Here is a 27,756-nt window from a genome sequence, read left to right on the forward strand (position 1 = left end):
ATAATTAACCCTAATTGCAGCAATACTCTTAAACGTACTTGATCCCTCATTGACTTACAAATAAATGGACGACGGGTCTAATACAAAAACCACGAAAAAAATGTCCCAAGTCAACCTATTCGAAATTTAAATTGTAATGTCATCGTAGTATCGCGCTGTCAGTAGAACAAATGAAGACTAAAGCGGAGTGTCGCGCTCTGTATACGATTTTAGCGCCTTACAAGTGCGGACACTTTTTAGCGCGGACCCGACGTCCATATAATTGTAAGTCAATGTGATCCCTAGACACTTTTGATGTGTGTAGCTGCCGAAAGAGGTTTGCTCTGATTCGACTGAAAATTGGCACTAGAAATAATTTGTGCTGAAAATTTGTTTTTCGCCATTTTCAAATATGGCCGTCAAGGAAGCGTTCGTTGGCGGCAGAAAAAATATTGCTCAGATTCCTTTGAAAATTGGCTTATGGGGGTTTCTAGGTGTGCTTGATAATAATTTGTGATCGAAATTGGTTTTTCGCCATTTTTCAATATGGCTGCCATAGAAGTGTTTTTTGGCGGCAGATGAAATTTTGCTCTAATTCGATTGAAAATCGGCATGTGGGTGTCTATGGGTGTTTAATAATAATTGGCAGTCAAAATTTACTTTTTACGGCCATAGGCCGAGGTGCAACGGCGTGCGAATCCCGAAGCGTCCGCACGCCACCTTACGTAGGTAGTATACGGAGACTCTATTACGGTACAAGATTTCACAATTGTACAAAAGTAAGGCATGCTTCTCGATGTAGTGGAAATAAGATATGTACTTATACTGTTGTTGTATCTCGACCGTCTCTCTGTTAGATTCTTTTTTCTTGGAAGCTATGCCAAAAAGAGAAGTTTAAGGAAAAAATGTCAGACAATGACTCGAAGTTTCTGATTTCAAAGTAGGGAATTTCCTGTACTATGAGTATCAGAGTAACGATAATTCTGAAGCCAATACCCAGAGTACCCTGACCAGAACCAATTTAAAAACATTATTTTGGTTCAAATCAGGGATCGAGTCTGGAACCTCTTCATCAAGCGCCCATAGTACTTAATCACTGTGCCAACGAAGAGCATAACCACACCCCGTAATCTGAAACCGACCACGCGCCGCAGGCCGAATCTGACCCCACCTACGGTGGGGTATAGGGCTCGTTGCATTATATAATTAGTAAGGTAGTTATTTGTTATTGTGCAGACTACATTCACGAAACAATGAACCGCATGGCACGGGTTGGCATTTAGAATTTGCAGGGAGTACCTCCGCTTAAAATATCGTCATTGTCATTGAATTTGGTTATGAACAATAAGTGGACTGGAATTGGAGTTTTCAACACGAGCGTTTGCGCCTAAATTTTAAACGTTCATTGAGTGCACACAAAACGGTACAAATGGCGGACTTCATTCTATTAAGCATTCTCTACCAGTCAACCGGAGCGCTGGAGTAATTCTATTAGTTATTCCGAACTGAACGGTGCATAACATGATAAGCTAAGATTAAAAACAGATAGGATTAAAATGTTTAAATAATTACAACACATCATTTACACTTTATGTGTGTAGCTCGTTGTGAAAGCGTTCGTCCAGGTAAGTACTGCCACCTTACCAATTTCTGTCGCCAAGCAGTACCAAGTGTTTTAGCATTACTGCGTTCCGGTTTGGAAGGGTAAGGGTGCTGGTGAAATTACAGGCACATGGGACTTGTCAACTTATGTCTCAGGGTGACGTGCGTAGTGGCAGTCTGCGCTACTGAGATCTTTGCGATTTAAATTTCTGAGTGGCTGCAACTGTTATGAACAGGCGTGTAGCTTAATAATACGTGACTAAATGTATCCATATACCTACAAACAATCTATATGTAATCGATATCATATGTGCCTATATAGATTAATGGAATGTAGATGTATATAGAATCCAGCATGAAATTGTAGACTAATTGCTTGAATTAGGTGCTTTTTGAATATGGAGCGGCAGAGCGTTCCAGAGTTGTATTACGTGAACAGTTAAAAACAAAAGAAGGAGTGAAAATAGTCAATTTGCTGTTTGAGCGAATATTCCGATTATTGGATGCACTTAGGTCAATGGATGCACCCAAATAAGTTTTATTCAAATGTCAGTGCGCATTTGACCTCCATCTCACCTGATGGAAAGTGGCGATGAGGTCGACGATGGAGCATACACACCTAAATAATGACTATTCACTCTCGCCTTGTAAAGGTTGACGTTCACTCTCGCCTTGTAAAGGTTGACGTTATAACGTTCAGGGAGCAAGTCTGCAGGCAGGGCATTCCATTCCATAGCGGTTCGCTATATAAATGTGCAAGCGTAACGTTTCGTACGATTCTTTGGAATATCCACATCATATGGGTGGAATCCAAGCCTACGTCTAGTCCCCCGATGATGGAAAGGGGAGGGTGGAATTAAATCGTGTAATTCCATTGCACACTCACAGTGATATATACTGTAAAATACCGATAAGCAGGCAACTTTACGGCGGTGTTACGGCGTAGTTTATATTTCAAATACATACATGCAGATGCACATTCATCATTAAAAACAGAGTAAAGCGTGGACAGTACTTCAAACCACGGCGTTGCCTGGCGAATCCTGAGCCATTTCAGCTCTTTGCGATTTGCGAAACGTGAGTAGTTTTCGAAGGCCATAAATGAAACCAATGCAACTATTGAGCAAGCGATCCGATTTAACACACATGCACGTTTGAACTTACTAACTTACTACAGAATACAGATGTATAAACTATCTGTGTCAGATAGTACAACAAAAACTTGAAAGTTTATTTTTGGTAAATTTACTGTTTTGTAAAAAAATCAAGGTACTAAAGTTGTTGTTTATGATGTAAGTACCTATAATATAGTCTTGCTAGGTGGTTAGTATAATGCAATAATGTTGTATAGATTTATATATTTTTTAATTTATTTGGTATAGAAACAAAACGTTATAGTTAATTACAATCTAGCCATTTTACAAGATTAATAAGCAAAATAAATTAATTTAACATACTTTTCTAAAATAAAAGCAATTGTATATAAAGAAATTGTTCCATCGATAAAATATATTTTACTATTAGTTAAGGGAAAGACACTTTGTTTGTGTGTTCATAGTCTAGTTAACACTGGCACTATTATTTATTTTATTCACTATAATTAACTACACTCACTCAAAACGTTTAGTTTTTTGTAGTCTACGCACTGTATTTGTATTGTCTAGTACCTGTATAGCCTCTATGTTCACGTGATGATGAAGTCTATGTTCGTGAGATTCGGCGTACTTTTTTATCACCTTATTTACAGGCTCTATCCAAATCGAGATGCGGATCCTCATTTCGTATATACAAAGGGGCTGTATGTTGCTTTTAGCGGCACACCTCCAGAGCTGGATACCATAGGTCCACACTGACATATGGACTTTGTTTATACAATAATATTTTATTGCACACAGGTAGCGAAGAGAATTTGCTAAATAGCCAAAACATTTTCTTTAAACGTATGTCAAATTCTTCTTTTTTCTTCTTGATGTGGGTTTTCCAGTGTAGCTTCACGTTGAGAGTCATACCGAGATATTTGGCGGTATTTGCAATGTCCAGTGGACAGTAGTTTAGTAGCAGTAGAGCTCCTTGTGAAAGAGTTCATCCTGAATAGTACTGCCACCTTACCTATTTCTGCCGCATTACTGCGTTCCGGTTTGGAAGGGTAAGGGTTCTGGTGAAATTACAGGCACTTGTCAACTTATGTCTCAGGGTGACGGGTGCAGTCGCAGTGCCCCTCAAATCTTTGCAATTTAAAGCTCTGAGTGGCACTGCAACTGTTTTGGATAGGCGTGTAGCTTATCATCAGGCGTACGATTTGTTCGTTCTCTATTGCAACTATATTTTTTATTTTATTGACACCCAGGACCTTTGCTGTACTGGATTAGATTTCCTCATACTAAGTTATGTAAAAAATATAATTGACGTGACCTTCTTAGGGTGTAATGTTTCTAATGCAATACAATACTAAGCAGGAGTAGTTAGATACTCAATAGGTATCTTAGGGGTTTGGATTGGCTGGCATGGAGTTCTGATTTTAATATCGTTGAAAATCTTTGGATCTTGGTTGGCGATGAAATGCAATAGAGAAAGGAACTAAAAACATCCATTTTAAGTTTGAGACGACGTGCAAATAAATCAAGTAGTTCTCCCGGCCACGGGAGATAATACAAGTTACTAAGAACGGCTTTTACCCCCATTTCTTTTCGATTTTCTTCTTTTAAATTTAAATTTCGGTGATGCCAAGTTTTATGTCTTTACTTTATTCAGGTACCTTCTTTAACGAAAACTTCATTATTGATGAAATTGCATCGATTTGTTTTAAATATATGTTAATTTAACACAAATCTTACATAAATAGGTTTCCTAGTGATGTAAATCGAAGCGTGGGTATTTAATTTTTAAAAATGTTATAAAAAATATTATTGAAATTCAGATACTACTTAAATATTAGTTAGAAAAAATTATTACTCACCCAATAGAAATCTATTGGTTGTCTAAATATTTTCAACAATGACAAATCCTATTGCCTTTTATTCAGAGATATTTAAGACTTAGTAGTTTTAGGTAATTAATTATAACTTAGCCGAATAATACAAATACTTGCAACCAAAAACTTTTATGGCTTGACGGCAGGCCATAAAGCCGTGCTTTTTAAACTGTTTTAGCCTTCAAGACCCAGCAAACTATCATGGGAAACGTGTTAAACGCCCTATGCATATTAAAAAATGTACTAAACATATACGTATATAACTGCTATGTAATATGCTTCAGGCTCAAACAAGTATGGCCTCAGTTTTGTATGAAAAAAAACCTATTTTTATAGGTACCCTATTGTCATATAGAATTCATTATGGGGTACGATGGGCGTTCACGTGATCATAGGAATAATATTATACTGTTTGAGTCTGTATTACTTCATATATTATAATACATTTTAACGCAGTCTAGGTAAGTTACCTAAACGTTATCTAGGTAATTGAGTGTGTGCATTTTATCCGTGATGGATCAAAGATATTATTGCACAACCTTAGAATAATAACGCATAGAAACCTAGTCCGCACACGCTAAGTGAGGCAAATTGAAGCGCGCCCAAAGGGCCTACACGAGCGGGCGGGTGTCAGTGCTCAAGGTCAACTTGCACCGCGAACAGATCAAGAATTTTACCTAAAAATGACGAAATATGCTGTAAATGAGTGTAAAAATACGTCAGACAAACATAAAATAGATACTAACATCACATCGCATAAGGAAGTAACGCGTTTCAACTTGTATTTTTATATGAACATTCACTAAAACCGAAAATTAACCTACTACTAAAACTAGCCTACATGAATTTGATTTTTGCCTCACTTGTGACAGTTCGTTTGATATGAAACTATCATTCTATGCGTTATTATTCTAAGTGCACAACATTATCTTGAATTTTTAACAAAATTTTTGTATGACTCTACGGTTTGCTGTAGGTTTCTTTCTTATATAATAAAAGACTTTAGAGTAGTAATTTAGCAAATTGTTTCCCTTGCTTCTATTTAAAAACTCCTCATAACAAATAACAACACTACTACTGCTACTACCCCTACGTGTACCTACTGACATTACTTCTTGCTTTATAAGTCCTAAACTTTGTCTTTTATCAACGTAAATTACCTTAAAGATATTTATGATATACGTAATGCAGATTAATAATAAGCTTGTACCTATATAAATTTAGATTTTTTGTATATTTGACAACATAATTTTGTTTGTTGTTGTTTGTGTAATGTAATGTTTCCTTAATTCTTAGTGACATAATTTTTTTTTTTTTTTTTTATGTTAACTAGTAGGCAAACGAGCAGACAAGCCACTTGATGGGAGGTGGTCATTGTCGCCCATGGACACGAGCAATACCAGAGGCATCACCCATGCGTTGCCGACTCCGGAGAACCTTGTTTGCACGTCTTTTGAAGAACTCCATGTTATAGCGCAAGGGGAACACTTCAGGAGGAAGGCCATTCCATATCTTACTGGTTCAGGGAAGGAACGAACGAGATGCTCGAGTGGTCGTGACGTGCCAAGCATCGAGTAAGTGGGGATGGAGTCTTCTCCTTCGGCGGGTCGTGCAGTGGTAAAAGAGTGACGGAGGCACCAACTCAAAGAGTTCGTCTGAGCACTCCCCGTTATACAGACGGTAGAACACACATAGAGAGCCAACATCTCTCCGCAAACTAAGGGGCTCTAAACCGTCTGTAAGCATAGGGTCGTCGACAATTCGAACAGCCCGACGTTGGATGGAGTCAAGTGGATCAAGCTGATACTTGGGTGCTCCAGCCCAGAGGTGCGAGCAGTATTCCATATGGGGCCGAACCTGAGCTTTGTATAGCAAAAGCCGGTGCCCCGATGTGAAACACCGCTTCGCTCTGTTGAGCACACCAATCTTTTTAGAAGCCATTTTGGCTTTATTCTCCAAATGACCCCGAAACTGGACTTCGTTCGAGATGTCGACGCCAAGGATGCCTATACTATTAGAGGTGACGAGGGGAGTGCCTTGGAACTTAGGCGCTATAACAAATGGAGTTTTCTTAGCGGAGAACGCGCAAACTTGTGTCTTTGTGGGGTTAAAGCGGACAAGATTTTGTCGGCCCCATACGGAGACTTGCTCCAGTGAGGTCTCGATTTCAGACACAAGTTGTGCTCTTCCTTCTACCACTTCCTGTTGGGTCATATTTGCACGGCCAGTATAAAAGGTATCACCAGTACTGTCATCTGTCATGTTACTTGTCAGTAACATATCATTGATATGCAGGATAAACAGGGTTGGTGATAGCACTGACCCCTGGGGAACGCCAGCGTTGATGAGCATGGAGTCCGAGCAGAAACCGTCTAACGCAACTTTAATGCTCCGCTCGATCAAAAAACTGGCGATCCAGGTGCAAAGACCATCTGGGAGCCCGTAGGATGGTAACTTCGATAGAAGAGCCTTGTGCCAGACCCGATCGAAAGCCTTAGCTATATCCAAACTCACGGCCAATGCTTCCCCCCCTGCTCTCAATGGCAGCTGCCCATTGGTGAGTGAGATACACAAGAAGATCACCAGCACCGCGACCACGACGAAAGCCGTACTGGCGGTCATTAATCAGCTGGCGATCCTCAAGGTAATCTAGGAGCTGGTTGTTCACCACGCGCTCCATCACCTTAGAGAGCAAGGAGGTTATAGCAATTGGCCGGTAGTTGGACGGGCCCGAGCGATCACCCTTTTTTGGGATAGGGTGAACACAGGCAGTCTTCCACGAAGCCGGGACTACACCTAAGCGGTATGAGAGTTGGAAGAGGCGCGTTAAGACCGGAGCCAATTCAGGAGCGCACGTTTTGAGCACAACTGCAGGAATATCATCAGGCCCACTGGACTTCCTTGACGTCGAGGGTGAAGAGAGCACGCCGTACCGCGCATTGCGTAAAGCGGATTTCTGGCATAGAGTGCCCACACCACGGGATAGTAGGTGGTGTATTACCCCCGTCGTCAAGATTTGAATTCGACGCAAAGAGAGAGCAAAGAAGGTCGGCTTTCTCTTTTGCGGAATGTGCCAGTGAGTCGTCAGGCTTGCGCAACGGCGGAAGAGACACCCGACAGAAGTTTCCCTGGACTGCCTTGGCGAGAGACCAGAAGGCACGGCTCCCAGAGGGATAGCCCACTAGTTTCTCGCCAATTTTGCGAACGTGCACGAACTTTGCAGCGGCTATTACCTTCTTGCAGGACCTGGAGGCGGCGTTAAATTTCCGCTTCAAATTGGGGGTATCGGGATCATTGACAACTGACGCAGCGGACCAGGCTCGGTAGGCCTCACGTTTTGCTTTGCAAGCATCAGCGCAAGACCCACCGAACCAGGGCCTAGAACGGCCCCCGACGCGCACTGTCGAACTTGGAATGAAACATTCCATGCCCGACAGTATCGCCTCGGCAACCGATAATGCGCAGTCATCAAGATCCTCCAAAGAGAAGCAGAGTCGCCCCCAGGGGAAGGAAGCAAAGAACCCACGCAATCCATCCCAATCGGCTGACCCATAATGCCAAACACGGCGCGTCCCAGGTGGTCAGGGACGTCCGGTCTGAGTGACGCATACCTCAGAACGGATCAGGAGATGGTCGGATGATCCCAAGCAAACATGGCGGGATACCCGAGTGCCGTCTGGGTGAGTCGTCAGCATTAAGTCGAGCAGGCTAGGGGTATGGCCCTCAATATCGGGAATTCTGGTGTGGCCATCCACTAATTGCGTGAGGTCATTGGTCACGGCATAATGTCAGCAGATTATCCATATTACAAGATACTATCGCGGTGCATTCTGATTTTTATGCCAGTATTTCATGTATAATGCCCCGCCCCGCATCTCTCAAACCATATATGGTTATGGTCAGACTGTAGTCTGTGTAGGTTCTCTGTCGTTGTAGATTCTCCACTCAGTGAATTTCTCGAAATTCACCGGTCAATTTTTGAATAAAAACGCGTGTGTTCCTCAACTTGACATTGGCGAAATCATCGATTACTTCGATGGGGTCATAACATTTAAAAGAAGAAGAAAAAGGAGGGCCAAGCTTACTGCGGTTTACGTGCAAACAGGGTACCGTCTCGGACTCACGCATTAAATGCAACTTTTCAAGTTTATTAAATAGAATAGTAATATAGACGTATACCTTCCAAATCTTTGATAACATCTGGAGATAAAGACTTGGTAGTTTTCACAATTTCGTTGGTATTGACACCCATCTGCTTCAGAACATAATCCACTTGATCTTGTAGGTAACCGACCTAAGACATCGATTTATAGATCAAACACAGCTTGTTTTTTTGGTAAATTGGTGGCAAATTATAATCGGTGATTTTCGTCATAAAATAAACATATTTAACTTCTATAATTCATTGAAAAAGTTCGAACCTGCTACACCAATAAAATGCAGGCTTGGAGCCGGTTTAATAAAGTAGTAAATTTTGATCATGCATTGATTAAGTGATCATTATTGTTCATTGATACTAATGATATTGTATCGGTTAATTGAACGAACATTTTAACAAGGCGTTAAGTCTTGGGGGAGGAAGACGGACAGTGAGTGAGATAGTGACAGAGAAAGAGAGAGAGAGAGAGAGAGAACATTTGTACCAACAACCATAATAAAACCTGTCAAAATAACCAATATCTAATCATTCAATAGTTATTGATATCATAACCGGTTCTGAAATATAATAAGTTTTCGTGTCGATTTCATAACAAAATTTATTATTTGGCATTGTACGGACAACGGCACATCAGACTATACATTTTTGTTGCGAAAATCGCCTCCAGTGCAACGGAAGAAGACACGTCAATGTGTAGCTTAATGTGCTGACGTGTGTACAAGTACCTTTTGAAATTTGTTCTATTGCGACCAAAGATACGCTCAGTTTAACAAAAGGTGCCATTGCATTCAGTTGGAAAATGTACGCATGAAGAAACAAACAACTGTAGCAAAAAAATATTCAAAATTCTCCAAACAATTTTAAAATGGTACAAATTTTAGATTGACAGCGTACCTTTGCGACTCGTTATTTTTTTACCTTAGACGCAAAAAGAGGGAGTTATAAGGTTGATGCCTTTGTCTATGTCTGTCTGTATGTGTGCTGTGGCTTTTTTTTTGTGTGAAGTCTAATTGAATCGAGATGGTTCTGAGCTGTTCGAATTCACTCTTTTTAACCGACTTTAAAAAATGTGAAAGTTCTCAGTTTTGACTGTATTTTTTTGTACACGTTACGCGATTATTCCGATTTGGGAACCGATTTTGACATTTTTTTTGTTGAAAACTTCACATGTACCTTATATGTCAAGTTTGACACTTTGTACTTTGGACCGTTCTTATCGTAAGCGGCATAGACTTGGATTTAAATTTTAAATGTCAAGCTTGACGTGCACTTGACCCTGTACCTCAGTACTTGTCTCATTCAAATTTGAGGAAAATATTCAGCCTCTAAGGCTAGCGCAAATTAGGGGATGAATCCCGTTTATTGGATTTCACCTTTCCATTAACCAATTTCAATAAATCTTTCCAAATATAACTCCACAAACTTATGAGGTCGTTTTTTTTATAAAAAGTTATCTTAGTTAGTGTTCCCTACACTAAAGCGTGAAACACACTGACAACGGGTGCGGGTCGGGCGCGTGTCGGGTAAGATGTATGGCGGGTGTAATTCTGTGTATTTAGTTGTTTACAACAAGCCACTCTCGGGCGCGAGACGGGCGCAGGTCGGATCCCACGATCGCTCGTGGTGAGTTATCGTCCATATAAATATACGGAATTAAAGTTGCCGTTCTGCCGAGAGCCGACCCGACACGCGCCCGCCTCACACCCGTTCTCTGAGTGTTTTACGCTTAACTGAGATATCTTTTTCTCAGTCATAAAATCAATATATTTTTACTTCCACATGTTCGATTGACTTGAAATTTGGTACATGTACAACCATGAAAATCTAATGATATCACTATAATGCCCAACTCCTTAACTACGTACAGCACAACTATCGAGTTAGCGCTTATTATCTGTACAAAAATCTAGTAGATAACAACTGGTCCCCAATTAAAACTCCTAGCTGCACAAAATTTTAAATTTTTGGTTAAATGTATGAAAATTATATATAATTTACACGGACAGCCATTAAATTTTAACTTATTACTAGTTTTTACTAAAGATACGTTATTACTTATTGTACACTCCTATTAGCTGAAATTAGCACTCATATTAGCTTGGTGCAGCAAGCAAACAGCTAGCCAGGTGAAGACTGAAAATCAGCAATGCTGAGTATTTAACCTTTTTGTCCATATCACTCAATTGTTTTTTTTTTCCTATTCGTTTTTTAAGTATTGTGTTCTTTATGTTTTGTGGAGAAATAAATACCTTTTTATTTTATTTTATTTATTAAGTTATTCACCTACGGATGGTGACTTTATTGACTTTTAGGAGTAGGTACGCCGTTTTGTATTGTTTTTTAAATTTTAATTTTGAGTTGCAATAGTTGTTTTTTCTCATCAGTTATGTACATTAAGTACCTGAAGTACCGTGATTGATACTTTTTATTATACTCAGTTTGTAAACGTCATGTACACATGAAATATGTTTCAATTGTCATGACTAACCTATACGCATTCATTCAATATTCCGATTACGTGAAATAATACAATTACCTACTATTTAATTCATAATCAGGCGGCCTACTATGAGCTTATAAGCAGCTAGCTAAGTTCCATGCAATTCACTTGACGTGGTAAAAATGGATTGCATAAATTCGTACCATGACCTTACACAAAGTAAATGCGAATGACACGGCAGGATGATGAGTTTTACTTTTTAACCGACTTAAAAAAAGGAGGAAGTTCTCAATTCGACTGTATGTTTTTTTATGTATGTTACGCGATAACTCTGGTATTTTGTGAACTGATTTTCATGATTCTTTTTTTGTTGGAAAGGGGGTACGTACTTCCATAGTGGTCCCATTTCATTTTGAAGAAAATCATCCGCCTCGAAGGGTGACTGTTCACGCATGAAGATTCACTTTTCTAAATAGCGCCTAACTTTAATTTAGGAGCAATTACTTTAATGGTTGATTTTGCTATTTCTTCCATTCAAGGCGTTTTTCTCTCAGTATACTTTGAGTAGTGTCGTAGTGAGAATCTATTTTTATTATCTCCAGCGTCAAGTCCTGTATAGTGGCGAACTAGGGGATATTTCAATAAAACTTAGCAAATAGACGTAATTCCACGTACTTTTGAGGTCGGTTTTTTTAGTACTCTGTACTGAGATTATTAAACGTTAATTATTGTCTCTGGCTGTTAGTACATCTGTCTATTTCTTTCATATGATTTAGTATAGTATAGCTATACTCTAGTATAGTATATATATGGGAGCTCCATTCATTCAAGCACCATTAACCGATTGTGTTTAAAATGAGAATAATTATACTTTTTTTATTAATTTTATTATTGATTATACTTATTGCGTTGTTTTGTAATATCGGCAACTTTCAATCATACTTTAACAATTTGTCGTACGACAAAATGACATGTCATGTCTAGTCATTATCATTGAAATGAATTGGGTGAGTTTGTAATTTGATAACATAATTGGAACGTTTCTTTTATTCGTACATTTTAATTGATTGCATTCAAGTAAAATTTGGCACTATTCAAAAGTTATTTTACAATTTTCGCTAAGTCAATAAAATTATTAAAATGATTAAAATTCCATTAAAAAACTAGCAATAAAATTCATGCCAATAATATGTCAATAATACTTTAAAGATTGGAAACTCGAACTAAAACGATCAAAGAACGCTCAACAGTTAATGAATGGAATTTATTTATTGACAATTGGCTATATAGGTTAAGAAGACAACAAATAATTATGAAACTGGAAATGTAATAAAACTTAAACAAAATCTTGTTAAATTAAGTAAGGACAGTTGCTTCAGCTGTACCAAGCACAAGTCCGATCGTGCATGGAGTACTGCTGCAACCTTTGGGATCGCTGGGCTACATATCAACTGGCCACCTTGGATTCAATTAAGGCTTAAAGGTGACTCGGAATTAGTGGAGGCAAAGCTGCAGAGCCTTGAATACTCCCGTAAAGTTGCCTGCTTATCGGTATTTTACAGGATATATCACGGAGAGTGTGCGATGGAATTAGGTACACGATTTAATTCCGCCTTCTCCTTTCCATCACCGGGGGACTAGGCGTAGGCTTGGGTTCCACCCTTATGTGTGGATATTCCAAAGATTCGCACGAAGCGTTACGCTTCTACATTTATATAGCGAACGGCTATGAGATGGAATTCCCTGCCTTCAGACTTGCTCCCTGAACGTTATAACAAGACTTTTCAAAAAGGTCTTTCCAAGGCGAGAGTGAATAGGCATGATTAAGGTGTGCATGCTCCATCGTCGACCTCATCGTCACTTTCCATCAGGTGACATGGAGGCCAAATGCGTACTTATATTTTATAAAAAAAAGTTTATTAAAAATGTAACATATCTAAAAAACTTAGTCACGGTATTATTTTGTAGTAGTAGTATTTTGACAGACGAGACCGCCATGTGCATGGCAAATGACACGTCATGATACGATTTTGCTATGAAAGAAAAGGTGAACGAATTTCGAATGGGGAACGTAAACTGCATGGACAGTGAAATGTTTTTGTGAGGTCATTGTACGAATTTGACTGGCAATCCAACTTACAAGCTTAAATAGGATAGCTCTAAGAGCTCATAGTAGGCTCCCAGGTTGGTTGCACTTCTGTGTACGTAGTAATTTTGATAATAGCAAAATATACACAAATTTTGCGGAAACTAACCCGTACATACATACATATACAAGGAGTCTGTATGAAGTTTACCTTGTCTCCTAAGGCGGCTTCGTTTCTATTAATGCTTTCGCAACAATCTTGGATACGTCTTTCCGCGTTCATGATTCTTTGCATGAGATCGGCAAAACCTCCTTCTGGCTGGTAACCTCCACCTTGCGGATATCCTCCGTCTTGTGGATATCCTTGATCTTGTTGGAAATGTCCAGCACCAGTCACATCTCCCGGACCACCTGCAAATCCTCCCTGGTCGCCTACGACTCTACCAGGGCCACCGCCTGGTATCTTAGGTGGCTCAGCATTTATATTTTTCATTTCAGATATTAAAGCTGTCGATGGTGGCTTATCGGTTTGTGCTGGCTCTGAAATATTAAAATAGTACGAAAAAATATTATATTAGGGGAAACTATTACGTAGTTCTTAAAGGAAAACGAAGAGTAATTATGTAGTTATTTGGATGTCACCGCCGGAACCAGTATTTAATTGAACATTACTTTTTTGAAATCGAGATTGACTGGTTTAGGTTTTAGGTACCAACTTATTTTATTTATTCTAATTTTATTCGGACCTGATTTGTTACCACTTATGATACTTCAGAAATGTAGTATACGTTATAAAACCAAGTTGAACCCGATGAATGTTAATCAATTAATAGTCAATTCGTTAGTTTCGTACGTACCTTCACGTTACGAAACTAACGAATTGGCTCCCCAAATAAATATTACCCCCTCCTGGTTTTCCTTTAATCAAAAATACACAAACGAAACGAACATATTATTTATTATACAGCACAAAAGAGACCAGCTACAGATAGTCGTAGAGAGATTCGACCAAAGCAGCAGCGCTTTCGAAGACTGATCCCTCCTTATGATTGTTGCAGGAATCTTGTTTAGATTCTAAAAATACCTCCTTGTCAATAACTAAGTCGAATAAAATTCAAAATAATATTGTTATGTATAGTGATGAAACGGGTGAAAATATTGGTTTGCAACTTAACCACCTAGGAATAAACTTAACAAATATTTGCATGCCAGGTGCAACATACTGTAAAATATTAGATAGTATTTTATCAACTAAATTTTACCAAGACACTACATTAATAATTTTAATTGGCAGAAGAGGAAAATCTAACAAAAAAGATTGAATACAATATCCGACCGGATCGAAGGAATTTTTTCTGAGTGTTTTTTCTGAGTGTTCGATCTTTGTATTAATAAATAGAATAATCAATATGTCAAAATTAATTCAATTTCAATTATTTAAATTAATTAATAAGACAACGGAAAGATACTCTTGCAACACAGTGACTAAAAAAACAACCTAAAACAGTCAATGCCTAAAACACATAGAAATAAAATAAATTGTATATTAAATCTGGTGCACCAAAATATTCAAGGCATGAAAGGCTAAGAGTTATATACATAGTTGCAAAATTTGTTAACTGTAACACTATTGATATTCTTTGTATTACTGAGCACCACTTTTTATCTAAACATCAGTTCATGTTTAACTTAAAAAATCACCAGGTGGCTAGTTCGTTCAGCAGAGAAAAAGCTACTCATGGTAGCTCTTTAATTCTTAGTAAAAAATGTTGGGAGCTTATCCATTGAGCGGACTATAGAGATATCTTGCACAGAGCTTGGATGGCTTGTTCATTTTACGAACTATTTGAAAAAATATTAGATGAAGTTAAAAGCAAATTAAATAATCCAAATAAATATATTGTTGCTTGTGGTGACTACTATGTTAACTTATTAGAAGATTGCAGTGCTAGCAGTAGGCTCATATCACTTTTCTAATGTTATAATGTTGTGAACCTCTTCTTGGTGCCTATTAGATAAACTTGTACTACAGCCACTTGTTTAGACAACATTTATACTAACGCCGTACCTATTAATAAATCTATTATAAATAAATTAAATTCTGATCACTGCGGTCTATTGGCCACTTTTAATATAGCTGTTGATAAAATGCCAAAAAGGATATAAAATGCCCAAAAAGGATATTACATGAGTTCCGATAAATAATGGTCAACTTACAAGCTTATAGAAATAACGTAATGCTTAAACTAACAGACATTCCATACGTTAACGATCCCAATAAATTGTATAATTTAGTTTTCAGCATAATGAGAATTGAATTAATATTTTTAAGTCCAAAATCATAACCATTAATAAAATTCATTGAAATTTTGTGATTGGGCGACAGTAGGAATTCATAAAAGTAGACAAAGGCTATATGATCTTTACGATGAAAGGACCTATAACACTAGTAACAGTTTTAATGATTTTGTTGGGAAGTATTCGAAAATGTTAAAACGTGTTTGTGTTGCAGCCGCAGCAATGTTTATAAATAATAAAATGAAAAGTAGCGCGAAACGACTTGGAATATTAGAAACAGCGAAACTGGAAGGGTCAAGCCTCGTAACTTAGATTTTCAACTAAGACTTGATGACAAAATTGTAAACACAGACGCAGAAGTTGCTAAAGTATTTGAAATTTTTTTATTGACATTCTAATTTTGACTACTAAGTCGTTAAAACCATCTCACACCGCCGCTGAATTCTAAGAAAATAACGCAGTTAGTATCACTAATTTAAGGTTCCGTCATGTATGTCCAAATGACATTGTTAAAGCCTTTAAGCCTATAAACATAAAAAAAACTGCTGATCTTGATGGTCTTTCAGTTAGAGTAATTAGTTCTATAGTTGATTGTATTGCGCCTTACTTAGCCTGTGTCTTTAATAAATGTGTTGATGATGGTGTCTTTCCTGACCTCATGAAGCAAAGTAAAGTTATTCCACTTTTCAAATCTGGTAGTATTTCAGACCCCATCAATTTCGGACCTATTTCAATATTACCAATTCTCAGTAAAATATTTGAAAAAAATATTCTAAATCAGATGTGAGCACATTTTTATAGTAATAATTTAATGTCTCCTAAACAATTTGGTTTCATTCGGGGTCGCTCTACAACCGATGCTGGTGTCGAGTTGATGAAACATATATTTGATGCATTGGAAGACTCACTTGATGTTATTGGTGTATTCTGTGACCTTTCCAAGGCTTTTGATTGTGTGCACCATGATACTCTGGTCAGGAAACTTGGCTATTATGGTTTGGCGGGACGTGACCTCGACTTTCTTAAATCGTATTTGCGTGGTAGGGTACAGAGGGTCGATGTTAACGGTACGAGAACAGACCCTGATGGGTCTGTAATTAGCATGGGTGTACCTCAAGGTTCAATTCTAGGCCCATTTTTTTAAGTTTATGTTAATGACTTACCTAGCCTCATGGAGAGTATAAAACATGATATAGTATTGTTTGCTGATGATACTTCCTTATTATTTATAGTTCAAAGGCACCAATGTTCATACGACTATGTGAAAAATGCTACATCTAAAGTAGATGATTTTTTGATTTTTTGATAAGTTGGCTGTTAATAACCTACTCCTTAATGAGAAAAAAAATTGTGTAAAATTTACATTACCTAATATTAGAGAGACGGTTACAAATATTGTAGTTAGAAACGAAAAATTTAATCTTGTGGATACAGTTGTATTTTTAGGTATAACATTCGATGCTAAATTGCAATGGGGTTCACATATTAGTAAGTTATCAAAACGGCTTGGCTCTGCAGTGTACGCGATTAATAAAATACGTAAACTTCCAGATGTTGAAACCGCTAGATTGGTTTACTTCGGCTACTTTCACAGTGTAATTCACATGTCACAGTCACATACGGCGTTTTGCTTTGGGGTAATTCCGCCGATGTCAATAGAATCTTTGTCCTGAAATGTGCGGTTAGAGCAATTTACAATCTGGGCCCCAGAGTATCTTTGAGAGATTAGTTTAAGGAAATTAACATTATTACACTAGCGTCACAGTAGATTTATGAAAATGTAATTTATGTTAACAGAAATAGTAATTTCTTTATGAAAAATAGTGACAGACATAACATTAATACGAGGAATAAAAATAAACTTGCTGTTCTTGATAGTCGTCTTCACAGTCACAAATTCATTTAAGGGGTAATATATACGCTTCTATAACAAGATTCCGGTTATATATACAAAATTGCTATTCACGAGGTATAAAAATATAGTGAAATGAAAACTTTATACTAAATGTTATTATACAATTTCTGCGTACTTGGATGACAAAAATCCGTGGTAGTAACCCGTTTAGCTCATGGAGGTAGTCTCGAAATCTGATTTTTGAAAGCAAAAAAAAATATATTGTAAATGTTGAATGTGTAGAAATGTTATTTACTAAGAGCAACCCCTAGAGTTTCTTGCTCACTCTTCTCAGGGGAATTTGCCTTATAAATAAGCGGTAGAGTTTAACCAATGTGATGATTTCAAGTGTAATAATGCTTACCTATGAAATAAAGATTATTTTGATTTTGATTTTATGATTTAAATATTAAATACGTACGTAACTATCCATTCGTCGTATCACCACGTACTTACCAACGCCCATTCCGTCCATCGTTTTGTAGAATATCACATATAGATTGTCGAGGTCATTACGCAAATCGCTAATATTCTTCGCTATTCCCTCAAGTTTGTCCATTGGAGCGAAGCCTTGATTAGATGTAGCAGCGGTGTTCATGAATTTTGCCATCCCTTGAGCTGTGAATTCAGTCAAAAACGAGTGGAAGTAAAAATATTTATTGTAACAATAGGTACATAAAGATGTTATATTACCAGGGGCAACAGGCGCTCTTGCAGGGCCACCTTGGACTCCTGGTTGGCCTGCGATTGCAGGGCCACCTTGGACTCCTGGTTGTCCTGCGATTGCAGGGCCACCTTGGACTCCTGGTTGGCCTGCGATTGCAGGGCCACCTTGGACTCCTGGTTGGCCTGCGATTGCTGGGCCACCTTGGACTCCTGGTTGGCCTGCGATTGCAGGGCCACCTTGGCCTCCTGGTTGGCCTGCGAATCCTCCAGGCCCGACGTGACTCTCACCACTTCGTGGCGTGGCTGCGGCACTGGCGGGTCCGTCAGTTCTTGGTGTGGATGGTCGGGTCTCCGCTACTACTAAGGCGCTACAAATTAGTGAAATTGAGAAATAATGAATTTATTTTTGCCCACCTGCAGTATCAAACTGCCTATTAATAAAAAAAATATTTTGTATAACAAATTCGAACATTTCCGGCAAAATTCTAAAATTTAGGAATCCGTAGCCAAAGTAGGAACCATTACAGTTCGTCATGTCAAATTACAAATTATATCTAACCAAATCACGGGAGAAACAAATGTTGGACCATACAACATATCTATATCTCCCGGCCGGAGGCAGTTAAGATAATAATGTAATAATAATAGTCAATGGGGTAACGTTGAATTATTGATCTATCAAATATAACCCAAGACATGACATGACACAATGGGACTCATATAGATTGGGGTTTCGTTTCTAGGTATCTACTTTAGTATATGACAGAATCTTCCGTGAATACTAGGCGTTGGCTTTTTTATGGTAAATATTAAACAAATCCTAATTAGTCCATCCTAATTATTTTTAAAATAATTATTTAAAACAATTTACTATTTTAAAATAATTAGGATGGAAAGACACGTGTCGCATCTTCTTTTCATAGGTTTTCTAATAATTGATTCGAGTTATCGGGTCGATTATTTAGCAGTTTATTAAAGTTTTTACGCTTTAGCTTCGAAATTCTTAAGGTCGGGAACTTCTTTGATGACGTCCTCCAAGAGAGAGCTGATCTTCGCGATGGCACTCTCAGCGGCGTCCAAGCGCGACGTGATATTCATTGATGTCCACATGTCCGTGATTCCTTTCAAATTGCTTTGAGATCTGTGAAATTTTTTAAATGTGGTAATGTATTAGGAATAGGTAATAATAGAAGAATACATTATTCGGATAAATCATCGGAATTAAATTTAAAAAAAATATTTTTTTCACACCTTTGGCTTACTAAGGTCACATCTGCAAAATGGCAACTTTTCAGGAGAGAGGCTTAAAGATTTTTTTTTGGTTTAAAGCGTTGGTGATGGGACGAATAAGTGGTGCGCCTGGTGGTAAGCGACACAACTGTCCATAACAGTTGCAGCGCCACTCAGAACTTGGAATACAAAGACCAGAGGGCACTGCCACTACGCCCATCACCCTGAGAGCCTATGCACACAGCGTATCTTATACGCGCCGACACTGACGACGCGCGTTTCACTAACGCGTATGTATGGCCTCGGCGGCGTCGTAAGTGCGCGTCATCTGTACGTATACCTACGCGCCGCAGACGCGCTGTAGAGAATCAATTTAAAAGCGCGCAAATATCGCGTTGCAAGCAAGAAGATTATATACTTCATACTTTGCTTGGTTTCAAAAATTAACTGAAATTAACAAATAAAACTAAAATTAAAACTATCTCTTATCAAAATGCGCGACACATACGCGCGACCACAGCGCGTATACGCGAAGATGACGCGCGTTTACGGCGCGTATACGCGCGTCGTCGGCGCATACAAAATTCGCTATGTGCGTAGGGTCTGAGTCATAAGTAAACAAGTCCCGTCTGCATTTAATTACACCAGCACCCTTACCCTTCAAAACCGGAAGCAGTAAAGCACACATTACGCTTGGCAGCAGAAATGTGGCAGTACTTCCCTGGGCGAACTTTTTCATAAGGCATTCTATAGTACATAATTTGTTTCATATATTTTGAATTATTTTTATCATTTTCATTTGATAAGACCACTTTTGACTTATGATTACAAGTGGCTTTATTATATCAAGGGGACGATACGAAAATAATGAACTAACCGGACTCCCTCCATTATCTGTTCATTAGTAGGAGTCATTCCGTACACGACACCTTTCAAATCATTCACTGCCGCCTCCAGGACGTTGAAACGGCTTGTAGTCACGAGGGACAGTCGCTCCGCACCAGCTGTACATAACATGACTAAGTAGATGGCAAATTCTACTTTTCAGGTCCGCGTAGCATTTCGATAAAGAAGAATTTTCAGAAGGAAATTACGACTTCATAATACGTCACCTATGTCAAGGTATAAGTTACATTAATAATAATAAAAACATTTTATTTCGGACATAATCCATAGCTTGTTAGTAATTCAATTTGTAATCTAACGTAATCTTATAGCTGCAATGGTGGTATAACAAGTGTTACCGCCGGTACTCTTGTACGCTAAGTGTGAAGCTACATCCAGTTGTATTGGAGAGTCTAACCGATCGGCGTAATCCTTCAGGAGTCGATTAGTACTAGCAAGGAACCGGGTGAGTACGGAAGTGCACCGTTTTCTCATTATAGTTTAAAAGTTACGTATACGTGTGCGCCTCAACTAACGTCCCTGACGTACTACAGCGCCACAGTGGACCTTTATTATGCTGAACTCGTAGGTCGCTGTAAGTCCGCTGCATTTATTTGACCAATAGGCTGCATGCACAGAAGTTTTGAAAAAATACATTAATAAGTATATCTGCACCAGCAAAGATTGTGTATTATCGAAGCTGCTTTCTTGGCATACGCTCAAATTGCACAATTTTCGAAGGGAATACGTGGGCGTTCCTCAACCATTATTATGAAATTAGTATAAAAAGTACACAGGTCGTGACGAAGATAAAATTTTGAATTTTAGACCTGCAACCTGAAATTATTGAGGTCAAAGGTCAGTATTAATTATATAGGAAAAATGTTCACTTGTAAAAATTTGTGTGCGCAAATGTGCAAAACTGTAAAAAAAAGAAAAAATAACAAAGATTTCTGCGCTTTGACAGAGATCCGACATTCCATCTAGTATTAGCACAGTAATACAATATCATCCCTACAGTAGCGCAACGCCTTTGGAGTTCGTACGACACCGTCACGCGCTGTTATCCGGAGTAGGGCTAGCACAACAGGGTGTGACTAGCGCGACAGCGACATAGAGCGCGAGATACTGTTACTGTCACATGGAGATCCCGCGCTTTATGTCGCTCACGCGCAAGTCGCGCCCTGTCGTGGTAGCCAAAAAGGTAGTAGTAAAAAATTGTGATTATTATTATAACGCAATAATTTTTTTAAAGATAATTATTATTTTTCAATAATAATTATCGACAATAATGATTAAAATTGAAATTGAAATTAATTTTACAATTTAAAATAAAATATTAAATATTACTTATCTAGTTATAAAATTTACAAGCGTTGCACTGCCAAATATTTACGTGACACATGCGTGACACTTTATTTTTTGATCTTTTCAGTTATTATTTTTTTAGGTTTTCGCGATTGTTACACACAGGAAATGGTTGACCATGGGACCTGTATAGGGCCCGAAACGTCGGTTTGTTTGAAAAAACAAATATACGCGATTTAAATCCGGAAAAATAGTTTCATTTCCTATATTATTGTTTTATTTATATGTTTTGAAATGGGAATACTAAGCAGTGCTTTCTGTAAATATCTTTTTAATATACCTACATTCATTCTTCGAAGTGTAAGCTACATGTTATTTAATTGTTTAACGCATTTAATGTTTTTATCTTTCAACTCTTTGACAAGCATCGGTCCATACTGACACTGGAAAGAAGTAGCACTTCTACGGCATAGGAATTAAATTAGAATGTACTTTCAAGATTCAAATCTAATTCCTATATATATTTTACATAGAATTCATGAAAGCGAATTCAAATCTTATTCCTATATAGGTAGGTACGTATTACAAAATTATAGGAAAAACTTACCTCGCGATACGGGAAAATCTATGAAATTTTAAATACCTGTTGTAATTCGTTATTGAATTACAACCCTACATAGGATAGTTGTGCACCATTATATACACATAATACGATTTTCGTAGAAGTCACTCAACGTACTCAAAAATATTTTTAATTAAAAATATTATTAATTATTTACGTACGTCATGCCACCCTTTGCGTTCGGCGAACTCAGCGCATTCGCTCGCATCGGTCGAAGCCGCCCGACCCCCCTCGAGGACCCCTTCATTGCTCTGCGCAAGTACATTCGTTGCGCAACTGTATGGTTATATTATATGGTTTGTAAAACTGTTGTATTAGTTAACAAGGTCTAATTAGTACCACCTCCAGGTGCGACACCACCACCTGCTCCTATAGCAGCAGCAGTTTTGTCTGCCGCAGCTACTGACGTCCTTCCCGGTGAGCTTGTTTTTGCGCCTGCTTCTGGGACGGTAGCGGCCGGTTTTGGTATAATAGCCTCTTTGAACAGAGTAAACAAATAAGTGTTACGTTTGAGGAACAATTTGCATTGTAACGTTTCGATCTTAATTTGTTTTGATTTGCGAGCATTTATTCGTAAAGCTGTGTAGTGTTGTGTAGTAAATACCCACAAGTGGGCCCACTTAGCCAAATGGGTACACTTTGTCAACAAGGCTTGTTTTGAATGCTGATCTTTAACTCATAACGGTGAGAAGTACATTACATTTGAGTTTGTTATTATGCAATTCATCAGTGTTACTTCTAACGAAAACCTCCTGCAAATTACAGATGTTCAGCGATTCTGAAACGTAGTGCAGGTGTAGTGTTTGATGATGTAAAATAAATAGAAGATATGTTAAGTACTAATGTAGCAACACCAATAGTTTTTTGTCGTCGACAATATTGGTCACCATTCTCTCTCTCTCTCTCTCGCTCTCTCTTCTAAATTGTTCACAATTGTAATGAGCACTTTCATTAAATTTGCGTAATGAAAATTTTTCATTTCGTAGCCTTTTATTTAACAACTTTGATCACAGACATTATATTTGATCTATTTTGTTTATCCACACACATGAACCCCTTACATCTTGCGATGGCACAGGCACAAATACTACTAAACATTTTTTTGAGACAGTATCGTTGTGTAATTAAAAAAACTCGTAGCGTAAAATCTCTTACATACTTATTTGCTTAGAATAATAACGCATAGAAACCTAGCCCGCCCACGCTAAGTGAGGCAAATTGTAGGACGCCCTATGGGCTTACACGAGCGAGCGGGCTGTCAGTGCTCAAGGTCAAGTTGCACCGCGAGCAGCTCAAAAATTTTTGCTAAAAATGACGACATGTGCGGTAATTGGGTTTAAAAATAGATCAGACAAATATAAAATAGACACTAACATCACATTCCACAAAGAAGTAACGCGTTTCAACTTGTATTTTTATGTAAATATTCACTAAAACGGAAAATTAATTTCGTTGCAACAAGATACGAAAATGTTGCAAAGTAACGGGTTTTGCTATTCTGTTTCAAAATAATTATATTACGTAATTTTTTGAGAATAGGCAATATCGCGACGGTTGCAAAATTTCTACAAATGTACACCGCCGCAACAACATTGTAGGGAATTTATGTTAGCTATTTTTACGAAATATATTTAGTATTTGCCTTCATTACTTTCATGTGAAAAATCATTATTCGTGTTCATCATACACTCATTTAAAAAAATTGTTTTGCCCAGACTCAAAAGTTCTTAACTAAAATTATTTCAGGAAACTAACACTGACTAAAAAGTCATCGTCAGTTCTCCAAAATCGTGTATAAATAACTTTCAGGTTCAGGTTCTTAATTGTTATCGTGTACTTTTCATATAAACATACCCACAGATAATATCAGGCTATTTATATATTCAAATTCGATAGTCGCACTTAAACTCGCTTGTAGGTTTTTGTTCATATATGAGTTAAATAAGAATTGGGTAGTATTTAATAAGGTGCCTACAGATTTGCTCGACATTGTCGATCGACAGTAACGATTGAGAATTATAGACGTTTTCGAGGAGTTTTAGAGTGCTTATTACTAATGTAGCATTAATTTCTAAATCCAAGATGGTTGACAACAATTTTCAGAAATGTATTTTTGGTAAACCATAAGGAAATGGCATGTATATTTGAATACAAGATGGGGGACAAGACTTCTAATTCTTCTTCTTCTAATTCTTTGCCATCTCGGATTTAGAAATATGTGCTATATTCAGAATGAGCAGCCCCTAATACCTTGAAAACGACACCCAACTTGCCATTATTCGAAAAATCGTGCCCGCCATCTTGGATTTAGAAATTAGTGCCATGTTCTTAATGAGCACCCCCAAATACCTTGAAAACGACACCCAACTTACTATTGTTTGAAAAGTCATGTCCGCCATCTTGGATTTAGAAATAAGTGCTATATTCCCAATGAGCACCCCCAAATACCTCGAAAACGATCCCCAACTTGCCATTATATGAAAAATCGTGCCCGCCATCTTGGATTTAGAAATGAGTGCCATATTCGTAACGAGCACCCCCAAATACCTCGAAAATGATACCCATTTTGCATTTATTTCAATAGTCGTGTCCGCCATCTTGGATTTAGAAATAAATGCCATATTCGTGATGAGCACCTCGAATACCTCGAAAACGATTCCCATATTGCATTTATTCGAAAAGACGTGTCCGCCATCTTGGATTTAGAAATGAGAAAAGTCGTGTCCGCCTTCGTGTATTCAGATATAAATGCCATTTCCATAAGGATTACCAAAAATAAATTTTTGAAAATTCCTGTCACTTGACGTTGTCGATCAACAGTAACGATCGACAAAATCGAGCATATCTGTAGGCACCTGATCGACAGTAACGATCGACAAAATCGAGCAAATCTGTAGGCACCTCTAACTTAACGATGAGTTAAGCAAGATACAATTTCCCCACTTTTGAGGGAAATGTTATTCCATGGCATCATTATTTGTATATTTGTGTGCGTGCCGACGAGCGTAAATACAAGTTGCTTACGCCTACATGAATTTGATTTTTGCCTCACTTGTGACAGTTCGTTTTTTATGAAACTATCATTCTATACGTTATTATTCTAAGCTTATTTGTTTCTCCGCCAGTCTGCAATCTTTTCAATTTGTGCTTTATGTGAAACTATAAGAATTATACTTACTTTTTGTTTCTGACGTAGAAAACTTGACACGTTCCACTGCAATACAAAATGTTACTCATGTACAAATTTAAGTTCATTTATCAAAGTTAATTTAAGCAAGCTAGTACTTGTACTTGCCAACTAAAATAGTTTCTTCGCCCGGTTCAAGTGGAGCTGAAAACAGTAAATAGAAACTAGAATTGTTCTAAGTTCTTATTGTATTGTTTAACATTAATTAAATCTTAACTTACTGCCTGCTGCCAATGGTTTCTGAGCTCCAGCCTACACAAATAAAATATTGTATAGTTGGAAAAATAAAATGGTTTTGAGGTTTTTGTAGATTAGATTAGCGCTCCGCGCCACTCTAATTCGTGGGCGAGAATTAGTAAGTGCAACATTGGTATTTTGATATTGTTCGATTTAAATTAATGCACATTAATGGAAATTTTATTTACGGCAGCTCATTAGGAGAGACAAGATATATACTTCACCTTGTCATCCTTATCGACAATGAACTCGCTGACGTTGAGTGTGACTGCAGGCTCACGGCCCACAGGCAGCTGGGAGATACTACTCCGAAGCTCCACAACTTTACTTTGAATGCGCATTTGTTGCGCCAAGCAATGCAACACAGCATGTAGCATGCAGAAGTCCACGACCCCGACCTTAAAAGTGTGTTACGTAAACCATCGGTTCTGTTTTCAATCGAACGACTAACGAAATGATTCATGACTTGGGATCATGGGTCAGTCTTTTTAGCGACATGTCTCCATTTGTCATTACTTTAAGCATGGTCTAACGAACTAAGCAGATCATTTTTGATATTGTTCAATGTGCACGTTACGTATAAATCTCAATCAGATTTGTTTTGCGACTTGTCGTGGCATTGTTACGCACAATTTTCCACTTTTAATACCAGTGTACAATCAATTGATGTACCTACTTATTTGTTGAATATTGACTGGTCTCGAAATAGGCTCTGCGAGGTTGTGAATACTTTATTCATAAATAATATACAAATAGTTTGATCAGAGATTGCGTTTGATGTGTCACGCGGGCCTCGCGTAATTAAATAGAAGGATCGGCCCACATGAATTGTATTGTACAAATAAGAAAGAGAAGGTACAGGAAGAGAAAATAACAGGTAAAATAAAAGCGTAAAGGCTGTAACAAAACATAATGACATAAAAACAGGTACAATCGTATAAAAACATTCCCTACTTAAATTAATACAGGTTATGGTAAAAAGTAACTGGCCCCAAAAGGGCCTGTATTTTCTAGAAATATTATGCTTTATAAGCAGTTCGGTTACATGATTTTCAATATTACTACAAATATTATTCTTTACGAGCAGTTAGGTTACATGATTTAACTGGTCAGAATTTTAGTCTAGCACGTGTGCTCGCTTCGGAAATTTAGTAGTGAGTGGCAACGACGGAAAGGAAGAAAAGTAAGAGTGACGAAGAAAAGAAATTTAAGAACGATTCAAAATTTCAAAGTAGATAGGAACCAGAGAAAAGGGTGATAAAAACGTGGGCTGACTATGAAAGAGGTCGCATCGTCACGTTGTACGTCGTAACCTACAGGTGACGACGTCAAAATTATCAGACTATCAGAAACAGAGGTACCTAATCTGAGTACAATGTTGGTAATGGAAGCAGCTTTTCTTTATGGCTTTATTTATTTACGTAGATAGCTAAAGGTCTTTAGTAAATATTAAAAAGTAGTTAGTATATTACCTCCGGGGTGCCAATGGACAAATCTATCATTTCTGCTATATTCACGAGTGCTGACTGAGCTGAAAAATAATTAAAACATGTTGTCTGTTACTAGGAACAATACCAGGTACTCAAATTTTGTTAATAGGTAGTTAGGCTCCTGTCTGTGTAGCCTGTTGAGCAGATAATTTTGTGTGCAATCTCTTTTTTTACCAATCTATTATGTTTTTCTGAGGATACGGGATTGTATTGCATGGAAAACAGACAGTGTTCAAAATTTATGGGTACAAATACAACCTATTATAGATAGGTTGTATTTGTACCGTTCTGTCGTTGCTATATTGTTACGGGTTTTTCTTTTTATTTTTCAGCCTTTACGACCTTGCCTTCCTTCACTTATTGCGACTTAGCGTTGTTACAGGCAAAGATATTATAATATAAGCATCTAGCTCGTCACGCCATCTCCTTCTGGGAGTTTCACATCTTACAGTTAATACGTATTTTAAGAAAGAAATAAAATAAATCTCAATAAATATATATTAGTATTTTATAAAGTACATTACAGATCTCAGTCGATATTTCTTACCAGCCATGGTTGTTATTATTGTTATTTTTATTTTATTTTTCAAAGGTTTCCAAGATACCGTATAATAAATAAATTACAAGCTAGTTACACGTAACAAAATCTCAGTAAATATACGAAACTACAAACGAAATAATAGTGATCGATTTTATATTATT

At 37.7% G+C, this 27,756-nt stretch overlaps 1 pseudogene; it reads right to left on the reverse strand.

The window, feature by feature from the left end:
* Positions 1 to 5,923: 5,923 nt before the first annotated feature.
* Positions 5,924 to 27,608, reverse strand: LOC113233374 (annotated as a pseudogene).
* Between the last annotated feature and the right edge of the window lie 148 nt (positions 27,609 to 27,756).

The sequence above is a fragment of the Hyposmocoma kahamanoa genome, unplaced genomic scaffold (assembly GCF_003589595.1).
Source record: "Hyposmocoma kahamanoa isolate Upper Pololo Valley unplaced genomic scaffold, ASM358959v1 78, whole genome shotgun sequence".
Lineage (NCBI taxonomy): Eukaryota > Metazoa > Arthropoda > Insecta > Lepidoptera > Cosmopterigidae > Hyposmocoma > Hyposmocoma kahamanoa.